At 49.3% G+C, this 16,516-nt stretch overlaps 1 long non-coding RNA gene across 1 annotated transcript in view; it reads left to right on the top strand.

The window, feature by feature from the left end:
* Nucleotides 1-14,666: 14,666 nt before the first annotated feature.
* Nucleotides 14,667-16,516, top strand: part of LOC134956847 (uncharacterized) — a 78,400-nt gene continuing 76,550 nt past the window's right edge. The window contains exon 1 of the long non-coding RNA XR_010186230.1: nucleotides 14,667-14,848. This is a non-coding gene — a long non-coding RNA (uncharacterized LOC134956847). The remainder of the gene's footprint in view (nucleotides 14,849-16,516) is intronic.

Genomic DNA, 16,516 nt, shown 5'->3' with positions numbered 1-16,516 from the left:
CCGCTGCTCACAGCCGCTTCTCGCTTAGCAGGATCCGACAAGCGGGAGCTTCTGTGTGCTTCTCAGCCCCGGCCCTCTGTCTTGGTCCCCCCTGTGCTGGACAGTCTGACTTCCCTCCTGGCTGGCCCCCGTGCTGATCTCCAGCGCCCCCCCCCCCCCCCCCGCTCCTCTTGGCCTGCAGTCACAGTGTACAGACATGGAGCACCGGGTCAGGAGCCTGCAGCAGCGGCGGAAGATGGAATCATGTAAGTGGCTGCACTAAATTACACTACATTACAGTACACTATACTACACTACATTACACTACATTACAGTACACTATACTACACTACATTACACTAACTTACAGTACACTATACTACACTACATTACAGTACACTATACTACACTACATTACAGTACACTATACTACTCTACGTTACACTACAGTACACTATGCTACACTACATTACACCCTAAGGGTAGAGGGGGGATGTAAAGTGCTCTACCTGCCGTTATGTGTAAAAAAGAGACACAGGCTGCCGTAATGTGTAAAAAGGGGGAATCTGTCCGCCGTAGTGTGTAAAAAGGGGACTCTGTCCACCGTAATGTGTAAAAAGGGGATGCTGGCTGCCGTAATGTGTAAAAAGGGGAAATCTGTCCGCCGTAGTGTGTAAAAAGGGGACGCTGTCCACCGTAATGTGTAAAAAGGGGACGCTGGCTGCCGTAATGTGTAAAAAGGGGACGCTGTCTGCCGTAATGTGTAAAAAGGGGGGGCGCTGTCTGTCATAATGTGTAAAAAAGGGGACACTGTGTTCCGTAATGTGCAAAATGGGGAGCGCTGTCTGCCGTAATGTGTAAAAAGGGGACGCTGTCTGCCGTGGAGTGTAAAAAGGGTATGCTGTCTGCCATTATGTTTAAAAAAGGGGTCGCTGCCTACCGTAATGTGTAAAAAAGGGGAATCTGTCCGCCGTAATGTGTAATAAGGGGGACGCTGTCTGCCACAATGTGTAAAAAGGGGGATGCTGTCTGCCGTAATGTTTAAAAAGGGATCTCTACCTGCCGTAATGTGTAATAGGAGGCTGTACCTGCCGTAATGTGTAAAAGGGAGCTCTGCCTGGCGTAATTTGTCTAAGTGGCGCTACTGTGCAGCGTAATTTGACTAATGGAAGCCCTGGACAACAAAATTGCATTCATGTCCTCCTCCCACTCCCAGTCCCAAACATTTATTATTATATTTTTTTCTATAAAAATGTACAATATATCCCAAGTATGATGAGCAGGCAGGCAGCGGGCATTGGCGGTAGTGGCGGCATCGGACTGAGATGCAAATTAGTGGCGGAGGACTGGGTCAGTTGATGGTGGGCGAGTTTGTAAGCCATTGGCGGTGGCAGCAGGCATCGGCGCAGGGGCAGTAGCGGGCATTGGCTCAGCGGCGGTAGGGGTCATCGTCAGGATTCGGCGGACATTATTGCTGTAGTGCCTCACCAGCCACTGACATCACCGCACGCCACTGGCGCACAGCACTGCAGCTGTGCGCCATTGCTCCTCATACACACTTCACACTCTGGTCACTGAGGGTGCAGGGCGCTGGGGGGGACGCCCTGAGCAGCAATAAAAACACCTTGGCTGGCAAATATATCACAATATATAGCCCCAGAGGCTATATATGTGATAAATACCCCTGCTAGAATCCATAAAAAAGCGGGAGAAAAGTCCGCAAAAAAGGGGCGGAGCTATCTCCCTCAGCACACTGGCGCCATTTTCTCTTCACAGTGCAGCTGGAAGACAGCTCCCCAGGCTCTCCCCTGTAGTTAGCAGGCTCAAAGGGTTAAAAAGAGAGGGGGGGGCACTAAATTTAGGCGCAATATTGTATATACAAGCAGCTATTGGGAAAAATTCACTCAATATAGTGTTAATCCCTAAATTATATAGCGCTCTGGTGTGTGCTGGCATACTCTCTCTCTGTCTCCCCAAAGTGCTGTGTGGGGTCCTGTCCTCAGTCAGAGCATTCCCTGTGTGTGTGCGGTGTGTCGGTACGGCTGTGCCGACACGTTTGATGAGGAGGCTTATGTGGTGGCAGAGCAGATGCCGATAAATGTGATGTCGCCCCCTGTGGGGCCGACACCAGAGTGGATGGATAGGTGGAAGGTATAAACCGACAGTGTCAACTCCTTACATAAAAGGCTGGATGACGTAACAGCTGTGGGACAGCCGGCTTCTCTGCCCGCGCCTGCCCAGGCGTCTTAAAGGCCATCAGGGGCTCAAAAACGCCCGCTCCCTCAGATGGCAGACACAGATGTCGACACGGAGTCTGACTCCAGTGTCGACGAGGTTGAGACATATACACAATCCACTAGGAACATCCGTTACATGATCCCGGCAATAAAAAATGTGTTACACATTTCTGACATTAACCCAAGTACCACTAAAAAAGGGTTTTATGTTTGGGGAGAAAAAGCAGGCAGTGTTTTGTTCCCCCATCAAATGAGTGAATGGAGTGTGAAAAAGCGTGGGTTCCCCCGATAAGAAACTGGTAATTTCTAAAAAGTTACTGATGGCGTACCCTTTCCCGCCAGAGGATAAGTTACGCTGGGAGATATCCCCTAGGGTGGATAAGGCGCTCACACGTTTGTCAAAAAAGGTGGCACTGCCGTCTTAGGATACGGCCACTTTGAAGGTACCTGCTGATAAAAAGCAGGAGGCTATCCTGAAGTCTGTATTTACACACTCAGGTACTAGACTGAGACCTGCAGATAGTGCTGCTGCAGCCTGGTCTGTGACCCTGTCAAACAGGGATACTATTTTGCGAACATAAGAGCATATTAAAGACGTCGTCTTATATATGAGGGATGCACAGAGGGATATTTTACCGGCTGGCATCCAGAATTAATGCAATGTCCATTCTGTCAGGAGGGTATTAGAGACCCGACACTGGACAGATGATGCTGACTTTAAAAGGCACATAGAGCCTTATAAGGGTGAGGAATTGTTTGGGGATGGTCTCTGGGACCTCGTATCCACAGCAACAGCTGGGAAGAAAATTTTTTTACCTCAGGTTTCCTCACAGCTTAAGAAAGCACTGTATTATCAGGTACAGTCCTTTCGGCTTCAGAAAAGCAAGAGGGTCAAAGGCGCTTCCTTTCTGCACAGAGACGAGGGAAGAGGGAAAAAGCTGCACCAGTCAGCCAGTTCCCAGAATCAAAATTCTTCCCCCGCTTCCTCTGAGTCCACCGCATGACGCGGGGGCTCCACATGCGTAGCCAGGTACGGTGGGGGGCCGCCTCAAAAATTTCAGCGATCAGTGGGCTCGCTCACAGGTGGATCCCTGGATCCTTCAAGTAGTATCTCAGGGGTACAAGCTGGAATTCGAGGCGTCCCCCCCCCCCGCCGTTTCCTCAAATCTGCCTTGCCGACAACTCCCTCAGGTAGGGAGGCTGTGCTAGAGGCAATTCACAAGCTGTATTCCCAGCAGGTGATAGTCAAGGTGCCCCTACTTCAACAAGGACGGGGTTACTATTCCACACTGTTTGTGGTACCGAAACCGGACGGTTCGGTGAGACCCATTTTAAATTTGAAATCCTTGAACACATACATAAAAAAATTCAAGTTCAAGATGGAATCGCTCAGGGCGGTTATTGCAAGCCTGGAGGAGGGGGATTACATGGTATCCCTGGACATCAAGGATGCTTACCTACATGTCCCCATTTACCATCCTCACCAGGAGTACCTCAGATTTGTGGTACAGGATTGCCATTACCAATTCCAAACACTGCCGTTTGGACTGTCCACGGCACCGAGGGTCTTTACCAAGGTAATGGCAGAAATGATGATACTTCTTCGAAAAAAGGGAGTTTTAATTATCCCGTACTTGGACGATCTCCTTATAAAGGCGAGGTCCATGGAGCAGTTGTTGGTCGGAGTAGCACTATCTCGGGAAGTGCTACAACAGCACGGATGGATTCTATACATTCCAAAGTCACAGCTGGTTCCTACCACACGCCTACTGTTCCTGGGGATGGTTCTGGACACAGAACAGAAAAAAGTGTTTCTCCCGCAGGAGAAAGCCAAGGAGCTGTCATCTCTAGTCAGAGACCTCCTGAAACCAAAACAGGTATCGGTGCATCACTGCACACGAGTCCTGGGAAAAATGGTAGCTTCTTACGAAGCAAAATTCCATTCGGCAGGTTCCATGCAAGAACCTTTCAGTGGGACCTCTTGGACAAGTGGTCGGGATCGCATCTTCAGATGCATCGGCTGATAACCCTGTCTCCAAGGACCAGGGTATCTCTACTGTGGTGGCTGCAGAGTGCTCATCTTCAAGAGGGCCGCAGATTCGGCATACAGGACTGGGTCCTGGTAACCACGGATGCCAGCCTTCGAGGCTGGGGGGCAGTCACACAGGGAAGAAATTTCCAAGGACTTTGGTCAAGTCAGGAGTCGTCCCTACACATAAATATTCTGGAACTGAGGGCCATTTACAATGCCCTAAGTCTGGCAAGGCCTCTGCTTCAAAACCAGCCGGTACTGATCCAATCAGACAACATCACGGCAGTCGCCCATGTAAACCGACAGGGCGGCACAAGAAGCAGGATGGCGATGGCAGAAGCCACAAGGATTCTCCGATGGGCGGAAAATCACGTCTTAGCACTATCAGCAGTGTTCATTCCGGGAGTGGACAACTGGGAAGCAGACTTCCTCAGCAGACACGACCTACACCCGGGAGAGTGGGGACTTCATCCAGAAGTCTTCCAACTGTTGGTAAACCGTTGGGAAAGGCCACAGGTGGACATGATGGCGTCCCGCCTAAACAAAAAACTAGATATTGCGCCAGGTCAAGGGACCCGCAGGCAATAGCTGTGGACGCTCTAGTGACACCGTGGGTGTACCAGTCGGTTTATGTATTCCCTCCTCTGCCTCTCATACCAAAGGTACTGAGAATAATAAGAAAACGAGGAGTAAGAACGATACTCGTGGTTCCGGATGGGCCAAGAAGAGCTTGGTACCCAGAACTTCAAGAAATGATATCAGAGGACCCATGGCCTCTACCGCTCAGACAGGATCTGCTACAGCAGGGGCCCTGTCTGTTCCAAGACTTACCGCGGCTGCGTTTGACGGCATGGCGGTTGAATTCCGGATCCTAAAGGAAAAGGGCATTCCGGAGGAAGTCATTCCTACGCTGATAAAAGCCAGGAAAGAAGTAACCGCAAACCATTATCACCGTATTTGGCGAAAATATGTTGCGTGGTGTGAGGCCAGGAAGGCCCCAACAGAGGAATTTCAGCTGGGTCGTTTTCTGCACTTCCTACAGTCAGGAGTGACTATGGGCCTAAACTTGGGTTCCATTAAGGTCCAGATTTCGGCTCTGTCGATTTTCTTCCAGAAAGAACTGGCTTCACTGCCTGGAGTTCAGACATTTGTAAAGGGAGTGCTACATATTCAGCCCCCTTTTGTGCCTCCTGTGGCACCTTGGGATCTCAACGTGGTGTTGAGTTTCCTAAAATCACATTGGTTTGAGCCACTTAAAACTGTGGATTTGAAATATCTCACGTGGAAAGTGGTCATGTTATTGGCCTTGGCTTCGGCCAGGCGTGTGTCAGAATTGGCGGCTTTGTCATGTAAAAGCCCTTATCTGATTTTCCATATGGATAGGGCAGAATTGAGGACTCGTCCCCAGTTTCTCCCTAAGGTGGTATCAGCTTTTCACTTGAACCAACCTATTGTAGTGCCTGCGGCTACTAGGGACTTGGAAGATTCCAAGTTACTGGACGTAGTCAGGGCCTTAAAAATGTATATTTCCAGGACGGCTGAAGTCAGGAAAACTGACTCGCTTTTTATCCTGTATGCACCCAACAAAATAGGTGCTCCTGCTTCTAAGCAGACTATTGCTCGCTGAATTTGTAGCACAATTCAGCTGGAGCATTCTGCGGCTGGATTGCTGCATCCTAAATCAGTAAAAGCCCATTCCACGAGGAAAGTGGGCTCATCTTGGGCAGCTGCCCGAGGGGTCTCGGCTTTACAACTTTGCCGAGCTGCAACTTGGTCAGGGGCAAACACGTTTGCTAAATTCTACAAATTTGATACCCTGGCTGAGGAGGACCTTGAGTTCTCTCATTCGGTGCTGCAGAATCATCCGCACTCTCCCGCCCGTTTGGGAGCTTTGGTATTATCCCCATGGTCCTTACGGAGTTCCCAGCATCCACTAGGACGTCAGAGAAAATAAGATTTTACTCACCAGTAAATCTATTTCTCGTAGTCCGTAGTGGATGCTGGGCGCCCATCCCAAGTGCGGATTGTCTGCAATACTTGTATGTAGTTATTGCCTAACTAAGGGTTATTGTTGAGCCATCTGTTGAGAGGCTCAGTTATATTTCATACTGTTAACTGGGTATAGTATCACGAGTTATACGGTGTGATTGGTGTGGCTGGTATGAGTCTTACCCGGGATTCAAAATCCTTCCTTATTGTGTCAGCTCTTCCAGGCACAGTATCCTAACTGAGGTCTGGAGGAGGGTCATAGTGGGAGGAACCAGTGCACACCAGATAGTACCTAATCTTTCTTTTAGAGTGCCCAGTCTCCTGCGGAGCCCGTCTATTCCCCATGGTCCTTGCGGAGTTCCCAGCATCCACTACGGACTACGAGAAATAGATTTACCGGTGAGTAAAATCTTATTTCTCTATCGTCCTAAGTGGATGCTGGGGTTCCTGAAAGGACCATGGGAATAGCGGCTCCGCAGGAGACAGGGCACAAAAGTAAAGCTTTTACAGGTCAGGTGGTGTGTACTGGCTCCTCCCCCTATGACCCTCCTCCAGACTCCAGTTAGATTTTTGTGCCCGGCCGAGAAGGGTGCAATTCTAGGTGGCTCTCATAAAGAGCTGCTTAGAGAGTTTAGCTTAGGTTTTTTATTTTACAGTGATTCCTGCTGGCAACAGGATCACTGCAACGAGGGACAGAGGGGAGAAGAAGTGAACTCACCTGCGTGCAGGATGGATTGGCTTCTTGGCTACTGGACATGAAGCTCCAGAGGGACGATCACAGGTACAGCCTGGATGGTCACCGGAGCCACGCCGCCGGCCCCCTCACAGATGCTGAAGCAAGAAGAGGTCCAGAATCGGCGGCTGAAGACTCCTGCAGTCTTCTTAAGGTAGCGCACAGCACTGCAGCTGTGCGCCATTTTCCTCTCAGCACACTTCACACGGCAGTCACTGAGGGTGCAGGGCGCTGGGGGGGGGGCGCCCTGGGAGGCAAATGAAAACCTTTAAAAAAGGCTAAAAATACCTCACATATAGCCCCAGAGGCTATATGGAGATATTTACCCCTGCCTAAATGTACTAAATAGCGGGAGACGAGCCCGCCGAAAAAGGGGCGGGGCCTATCTCCTCAGCACACGGCGCCATTTTCTGTCACAGCTCCGCTGGTCAGGAAGGCTCCCAGGTCTCTCCCCTGCACTGCACTACAGAAACAGGGTATAACAGAGAGGGGGGGCAAAATAAATGGCAATATATTAATATAAAAGCAGCTATAAGGGAGCACTTAATCATAAGGCTATCCCTGTCATATATAGCGCTTTTTGGTGTGTGCTGGCAGACTCTCCCTCTGTCTCCCCAAAGGGCTAGTGGGTCCTGTCTTCGTATAGAGCATTCCCTGTGTGTCTGCTGTGTGTCGGTACGTGTGTGTCGACATGTATGAGGACGTTATTGGTGTGGAGGCGGAGCAATTGCCAAATATGAGGATGTCACCTCCTAGGGGGTCGACACCAGAATGGATGCCTTTATTTGTGGAATTACGGGATAGCGTCAACTCGCTTAAGCAGTCGTTTGCCGACATGAGGCGGCCGGACACTCAATTAGTGCCTGTCCAGGCGCCTCAAACACCGTCAGGGGCTGTAAAACGCCCCTTGCCTCAGTCGGTCGACACAGACCCAGACACAGGCACTGATTCCGGTGGTGAAGGTGACGAATCAACCGTATTTTCCAGTAGGGCCACACGTTATATGATTTTGGCAATAAAGGAGATGTTACATTTAGCTGATACTACAGGTACCACTAAACAGGGTATTATGTGGGGTGTGAAAAAACTACCAGTAGTTTTTACCGAATCAGAAGAATTAAATGACGTGTGTGATGAAGCGTGGGGTGCCCCGATAAAAAACTGCTAATTTCAAAGAAGTTATTGGCTTTATACCCTTTCCCGCCAGAGGTTAGGGAGCGCTGGGAAACACCTCCTAGGGTGGACAAAGCGCTAACACGCTTATCAAAACAAGTGGCGTTACCCTCTCCTGAGACGGCCGCACTTAAAGATCCATCAGATAGGAGGATGGAAAATATCCAAAAAGGTATATACACACATGCAGGTGTTATACTACGACCAGCTATTGCGACTGCCTGGATGTGCAGTGCTGGGGTAGTTTGGTCAGAGTCCCTGATCGAAAATATTGATACCCTGGACAGGGACAATATTTTACTGTCGTTAGAACAAATAAAGGATGCATTTCTTTATATGCGTGATGCACAGAGAGATATCTGCACACTGGCATCACGGGTAAGTGCTATGTCCATTTCGGCCAGAAGAGCTTTATGGACACGACAGTGGACAGGCGATGCGTAGAGGAGTTATTTGGGGTCGGTCTATCGGATTTGGTGGCCACGGCTACGGCCGGGAAATCCACCTTTCTACCTCAAGTCACTCCCCAACAGAAAAAGGCACCGACCTTTCAACCGCAGCCCTTTCGTTCCTTTAAAAATAAGAGAGCAAAGGGCTATTCATATCTGCCACGAGGCAGAGGACGAGGGAAGAGACAGCAACAGGCAGCTCCTTCCCAGGAACAGAAGCCCTCCCCGGCTTCTACAAAAGCCTCAGCATGACGCTGGGGCTTCGCAAGCGGACTCGGGGGCGGTAGGCGGTCGTCTCAAGAATTACAGCGCGCAGTGGGCTCACTCGCAGGTAAATCCCTGGATCCTGCAGATAATATCTCAGGGGTACAGGTTGAAATTAGAGACAGAGCCACCTCGCCGTTTCCTGAAGTCTGCTTTACCAACGTCCCCCTCAGAAAGGGAGACGGTTTTGGAAGCCATTCACAAGCTGTATTCTCAGCAGGTGATAGTCAAGGTACCTCTTCTACAACAAGGGAAGGGGTATTATTCCACTCTTTTTGTGGTACCGAAGCCGGATGGCTCGGTAAGGCCTATTCTAAATCTGAAGTCCTTGAACCTGTACATAAAGAAGTTCAAGTTCAAGATGGAGTCACTCAGAGCAGTGATAGCGAACCTGGAAGAAGGGGACTTTATGGTATCCTTGGACATCAAGGATGCGTATCTCCACGTTCCAATTACCCCTCACACCAGGGGTACCTCAGGTTCGTTGTACAAAACTGTCACTATCAGTTTCAGACGCTGCCGTTTGGTTTGTCCACGCCACCTCGGGTCTTTACAAAGGTAATGGCCGAGATAATATTTCTTCTTCGAAGAAAAGGCGTATTAATTATCCCATACTTGGACGATCTCCTAATAAGGGCAAGGTCCAGAGAACAGCTAGAGATGGGTTTAGCACTATCTCAAGAGGTGCTAAAGCAGCACGGATGGATTCTGAATATTCCAAAATCCCAATTAATGCCGACAACTCGTCTGCTGTTCCTGGGGATGATTCTGGACACAGTTCAGAAAAAGGTTTTTCTTCCCGAAGAAAAAGCCAAGGAGTTATCTGACCTGGTCAGGAACCTCCTAAAACCAGGAAAGGTGTCTGTACATCAATGCACAAGAGTCCTGGGAAAAAATGGTAGCTTCTTACGAAGCAATCCCTTTCGGCAGATTCCATGCAAAGGGATCTGTTGGACAAATGGTCAGGGTCGCATCTTCAGATGCACCTGCGGATAACCCTGTCGCCGAGGACAAGGGTATCCCGTCTGTGGTGGTTGCAGGAGGCTCATCTATTGGAGGGCCGCAGATTCGGCATGCAGGATTGGATCCTGGTGACCACGGATGCCAGCCTGAGAGGCTGGGGAGCAGTCACACAGGGAAGAAATTTCCAGGGAGTGTGGTCGAGCCTGAAAAAGTCTCTTCACATAAGCATTCTGGAACTAAGAGCAATCTACAATGCTCTAAGCCAGGCGGAACCTCTGCTTCAAGGAAGACCGGTGTTGATCCAGTCGGACAACATCACGGCAATCGCCCATGTAAACAGACAGGGCGGCACAAGAAGCAGGAGGGCAATGGCAGAAGCTGCCAGGATCCTTCGCTGGGCGGAGAATCACGTGATAACACTGTCAGCAGTATTCATCCCGGGCGTGGGCAACTGGGAAGCAGACTTCCTCAGCAGACACGACCTTCACCCGGGAGAGTGGGGACTTCATCCAGAAGTTTTCCACATGCTATTAAACCGTTGGGTAAAACCAATGGTGGACATGATGGCGTCTCGCCTCAACAAAACACTGGACAGGTATTGCGCCAGGTCAAGAGATCCGCAGGCAATAGCTGTGGACGCGCTGGTAACACCTTGGGTGTACCAGTCGGTATATGTGTTTCCTCCTCTGCCTCTCATACCAAAGGTATTGAGGATTATACGGCAAAGAGGAGTAAGACTAGTGGCTCCGGATTGGCCAAGAAGGACTTGGTACCCGGAACTTCAAGAGATGGTCACGGACGATCCGTGGCCTCTACTTCTGAGAAGGGACCTGCTTCAGCAGGGTCCTTGTCTTTTTCAAGACTTACCGCGGCTGCGTTTGACGGCATGGCGTTTGAATGCCAGATCCTAAAAGGAAAAGGCATTCCAGAAGAAGTCATTCCTACCTTGATAAAGGCAAGGAAGGAAGTCACCGCGAAGCATTATCGCCGTATTTGGCGAAAATATGTTGCGTGGTGCGAGCAGCGGAGTGCTCCGATGGAGGAATTTCAACTGGGTCGTTTTCCTACATTTCCTGCAATCAGGATTGTCTATGGGTCTCAAATTGGGATCTATTAAGGTTCAAATTTCGGCCCTATCAATAGTCTTCCAAAAAGAATTGGCCTCAGTCCCTGAGGTCCAGATTTTTATCAAAGGAGTACTGCATATACAGCCTTCTGTGGTGCCTAAGGTGGCACCGTGGGATCTAAATGTAGTTTTAGATTTCCTCAAATCCAATTGGTTTGAACCACTAAAGAATGTGGATTTGAAATATCTCACATGGAAAGTGACTATGTTACTGGCCCTGGCTTCGGCCGGGAGAGTATCTGAACTGGCGGCTTTGTTTTATAAAAGCCCTTATTTAATTTTCCATTCGACATAGGGCAGAGCTGCGGACGCGTCCGCATTTTCTCCCTAAGGTGGTATCAGCGTTTCACCTGAACCAGCCTATTGTAGTGCCTGCGGCTACAGACGACTTGAAGGACTCCAAGTTGTTGGACGTTGTCGGAGCCTTAAAAATATACATTTAAAGGACGGCTGGAGTCAGAAAATCTGACTCGCTGTTTATACTGTATGCACCCAACAAGTTGGGTGCACCTGCTTCTAAGCAGTCGATTGCTCGTTGGATTTGTAACAAAATTCAACTTGTACATTCTGTGGCAGGCCTGCCACAGCCTAAATCTGTTAAGGCCCATTCCGCAAGGAAGGTGGGCTCATCTTGGGCGGCTGCCCGAGGGGTCTCGGCATTACAACTCTGCCGAGCAGCTACGTGGTCAGGGGAGAACACGTTTGTAAATTTTTACAAATTTGATACCCTGGCAAAGGAGGACCTGGAGTTCTCTCATTCGGTGCTGCAGAGTCATCCGCACTCTCCCGCCCGTTTGGGAGCTTTGGTATAATCCCCATGGTCCTTTCAGGAACCCCAGCATCCACTTAGGACGATAGAGAAAATAAGAATTTACTTACCGATAATTCTATTTCTCGGAGTCCGTAGTGGATGCTGGGCGCCCATCCCAAGTGCGGATTATCTGCAATACTTGTACATAGTTATTGTTAACTAATTCGGGTTATTGTTTAGGAAGCCATCTTTCAGAGGCTCCTCTGTTATCATACTGTTAACTGGGTTTAGATCACAAGTTGTACGGTGTGATTGGTGTGGCTGGTATGAGTCTTACCCGGGATTCAAAATCCTCCCTTATTGTGTACGCTCGTCCGGGCACAGTACCTAACTGGAGTCTGGAGGAGGGTCATAGGGGGAGGAGCCAGTACACACCACCTGACCTGTAAAAGCTTTACTTTTGTGCCCTGTCTCCTGCGGAGCCGCTATTCCCATGGTCCTTTCAGGAACCCCAGCATCCACTACGGACTCCGAGAAATAGAATTATCGGTAAGTAAATTCTTATTTTTTCCAAAGTCACATTTGGAACCAACCCAGAGATTGTCTTTTCTGGGACTGATCCTGGATACGGAAGTGCAGCGGGTGTTTCTTCTGCGGGACGAGACGTTGGTGATCCAATCCATGGTCCGGGATGTATCGAAGCCACCCCGGGTGCCGTTGCATCAATGCATTCGCCTATTGGGAAAGATGGTGGCCTCCTACGAGGCTCTCCAGTACGGGAGGTTTCATGCTCGGTCCTTCCAACTGGACCTCCTGGACAAGTGGTCGGGATCTCACCTCCACATGCATCAGAGAATTTGTCTGTCACCAAAGGCAAGGATTTCACTCCTCTGGTAGCTCCAATTGCCTAACCTCCTGGAAGACCGCCGGTTTGGGATTCAGGACTGGGTCCTGCTAACAACAGATGCGAGCCTCCGGGGCTGGGGAGCAGTCACTCGGGGTGACCTTCCAAGGATGGTGGTCAAGCCTGGAAGCCGACCTGCCCATCAACATTCTGGAACTAAGAGCCGTCTACAACGGTCTTTTCAGGCGGCCCCTCTTCTAAGAAGCCGGGACATTCAAGTGCAGTCAGACAACGTAACAACAGTGGCTTACATAAACCGACAGGGCGGAACGAAGAGCAGAGCGGCAATGTCAGAGGTCACAAGAATACTCCTCTGGACGGAAAAGCACGCGCTGGCCATCTTCATTCCGGGAGTAGACAACTGGGAAGCAGACTTCCTCAGCAGACACGATCTCCATCCGGGAGAGTGGGGTCTCTATCCGGAGGTGTTCCAGGAGGTAACAGATCTTTGGGGCCTACCCCAAATAGACATGATGGCCTCTCGTCTCAACAAGAAGCTTCGGCGCTATTGTTCCAGCTTGAGGGACCCACAGGCAGTGGCAGTGGACGCACTGGTGTCTCCGTGGGTGTTCCAGTCAGTGTACGTGTTTCCACCTCTCCCACTGATCCCAAAAATCCTAACGCTCATAAGGAGAACAAGGGTTCAAGCGATTCTCCCCCCAGTTCATGACCAGTTTCCGAGCGTCTCCCGCCATTAACTGATTGCCTCACTTCCATCTCAGACGCTACCACGAGGGAACTCGGTCGCAGCATGGCGCTGCGTCTGTATACACTAAAGTTTGACCGCTAAGAGACTGGGTCGCAGACAGAGCGTATGCATGCACTAACGTTCACTGAGCGTCTGTGTCCAATAAAAATACCGGAGCAGCAGTGTACACTAGTAGCGTCTGGATCCACTCAGCGGTTTGCTAACGTATTGATCGATCCTGGAAGTGGGGTGAGTCTCCCTGTATCCCACTCTACAGAGTAAGGGTTATACAGCACTAAAATTCTATCTACATTTTTAGTATGAATAGTTAACTTTAGTGCCAATTGCATATGAGTTTATGTACAATACTGTGGTTTCTTCGCAATGCGTCTGAATACTTTAAAGATCTGTATAGAACAGAACCAGTAATATGTACTCCTACATGCTTTGAGATGTGTTCATAGTTGATAATCTGCTCATATGATGTGTGTGTGTATATATAGATATATATGTATAATATGTGACTGACTGCTAGTGTGATGCTGACTTAATAATAATAAATGATTGTCGGTTGATACTTCTGATCCTTAATGCAGGTACATTGGAAGGGTCACACATATCACTTTAGAGAAAGGTGATTACAGTCACAAAATTGTGTAGTACACTGTGAAAGTGCTGAGTATTTATCATATCTAAGGACAGCAATGTTGTGGTTCGGTTAAAACTGTATTATCCTATATGATTACAGGATGTTTATGTGTAAAAATGATTTGCTGTTTAGCATAATACATTCCTGATTATGGCCCTCATTCCGAGTTGATCGGTCGCAAGGCGAATTTAGCAGAGTTACACACGCTAAGCCGCCGCCTACTGGGAGTGTATCTTAGCATCTTAAAATTGCGACCGATGTATTCGCAATATTGCGCTCACAAACTACTTAGCAGTTTTAGAGTAGCTCCAGACTTACTCTGCCTGTGCGATCAGTTCAGTGCTTGTCGTTCCTGGTTTGACGTCACAAACACACCCAGCGTTCGCCCAACCACTCCCCCGTTTCTCCGGCCACTCCTGCGTTTTTTCCGGAAACGGTAGCGTTTTCAGCCACACTCCCATAAAACGGCCTGTTTCCGCCCAGTAACACCCATTTCCTGTCAATCACATTACGATCGCCGGAGCGATGAAAAAGCCGTGAGTAAAAATACTATCTTCATAGCAAAGATACTTGGCGCAGTCGCAGTGCGAATATTGCGCATGCGCACTAAGCGGAATTTCACTGCGATGCGATGAAAAATACAGAGCGAACGACTCGGAATGAGGGCCTATATCAGGTATAGATAGACCCATTGAGGCGATGTTCGCACAGACCTTGTACAGTTTAGCTGAAATGTTAATTCTTACAATATTAACACATGCTGCTCACTGATTGTGGTATATCCCCAACAGCGTCTTCAATAAGACAAGCTGATGAACCGAATGTAAATAGATTATCGACTTCACATACTACACATGAAATCATCAGACGATGAAAGCTCCTTATACTCTACTTCAACATATGAAGAACAGGTAAAAGATATCAGCTAAATGAATAAGCTGAGTAAATGAGAGCAAAAATAGGCTATCTGTCAACAAGGCAGCAAAGCCTGGGGTAAAAATAAGGCACTTCTGTTTAAACGTCCCAAAAGGGTTTCTGCACGAGAGCAGAATTCTGGAAAAAGGTTTCTCTATCGTCCTAAGTGGATGCTGGGGTTCCTGAAAGGACCATGGGGAATAGCGGCTCCGCAGGAGACAGGGCACAAAAGTAAAGCTTTTACAGGTCAGGTGGTGTGTACTGGCTCCTCCCCCTATGACCCTCCTCCAGACTCCAGTTAGATTTTTGTGCCCGGCCGAGAAGGGTGCAATTCTAGGTGGCTCTCATAAAGAGCTGCTTAGAGAGTTTAGCTTAGGGGAAAAAGCCAAGGAGTTATCCGAGCTTGTCAGGAACCTCCTAAAACCAGGAAAGGTGTCTGTACATCAATGCACAAGAGTCCTGGGAAAAATGGTGGCTTCTTACGAAGCAATTCCATTCGGCAGATTCCACGCAAGAATTTTCCAAAGGGATCTGTTGGACAAATGGTCAGGGTCGCATCTTCAGATGCACCTGCGGATAACCCTGTCGCCGAGGACAAGGGTATCCCTTCTGTGGTGGTTGCAGGAGGCTCATCTATTGGAGGGCCGCAGATTCGGCATGCAGGATTGGATCCTGGTGACCACGGAGGCCAGCCTGAGAGGCTGGGGAGCAGTCACACAGGGAAGAAATTTCCAGGGAGTGTGGTCGAGCCTGAAAAAGTCTCTTCACATAAGCATTCTGGAACTAAGAGCAATCTACAATGCTCTAAGCCAGGCGGAACCTCTGCTTCAAGGAAGACCGGTGTTGATCCAGTCGGACAACATCACGGCAGTCGCCCATGTAAACAGACAGGGCGGCACAAGAAGCAGGAGGGCAATGGCAGAAGCTGCCAGGATCCTTCGCTGGGCGGAGAATCACGTGATAGCACTGTCAGCAGTATTCATCCCGGCCGTGGACAACTGGGAAGCAGACTTCCTCAGCAGACACGACCTTCACCCGGGAGAGTGGGGACTTCATCCAGAAGTTTTCCACATGCTATTAAACCGTTGGGTAAAACCAATGGTGGACATGATGGCGTCTCGCCTCAACAAAACACTGGACAGGTATTGCGCCAGGTCAAGAGATCCGCAGGCAATAGCTGTGGACGCGCTGGTAACACCTTGGGTGTACCAGTCGGTATATGTGTTTCCTCCTCTGCCTCTCATACCAAAGGTATTGAGGATTATACGGCAAAGAGGAGTAAGACTAGTGGCTCCGGATTGGCCAAGAAGGACTTGGTACCCGGAACTTCAAGAGATGGTCACGGACGATCCGTGGCCTCTACTTCTGAGAAGGGACCTGCTTCAGCAGGGTACTTGTCTTTTTCAAGAATTACCGCGGCTGCGTTTGACGGCATGGCGTTTGAATGCCAGATCCTAAAAGGAAAAGGCATTCCAGAAGAAGTCATTCCTACCTTGATAAAGGCAAGGAAGGAAGTCACCGCGAAGCATTATCGCCGTATTTGGCGAAAATATGTTGCGTGGTGCGAGCAGCGGAGTGCTCCGATGGAGGAATTTCAACTGGGTCGTTTTCCTACATTTCCTGCAATCAGGATTGTCTATGGGTCTCAAATTGGGATCTATTAA

The sequence above is a fragment of the Pseudophryne corroboree genome, chromosome 9 (assembly GCF_028390025.1).
Source record: "Pseudophryne corroboree isolate aPseCor3 chromosome 9, aPseCor3.hap2, whole genome shotgun sequence".
Taxonomy (NCBI): domain Eukaryota; kingdom Metazoa; phylum Chordata; class Amphibia; order Anura; family Myobatrachidae; genus Pseudophryne; species Pseudophryne corroboree.
Note: the sequence above shows the minus strand (reverse complement) of the source record. Positions and strands in the feature narration are given on the sequence as shown.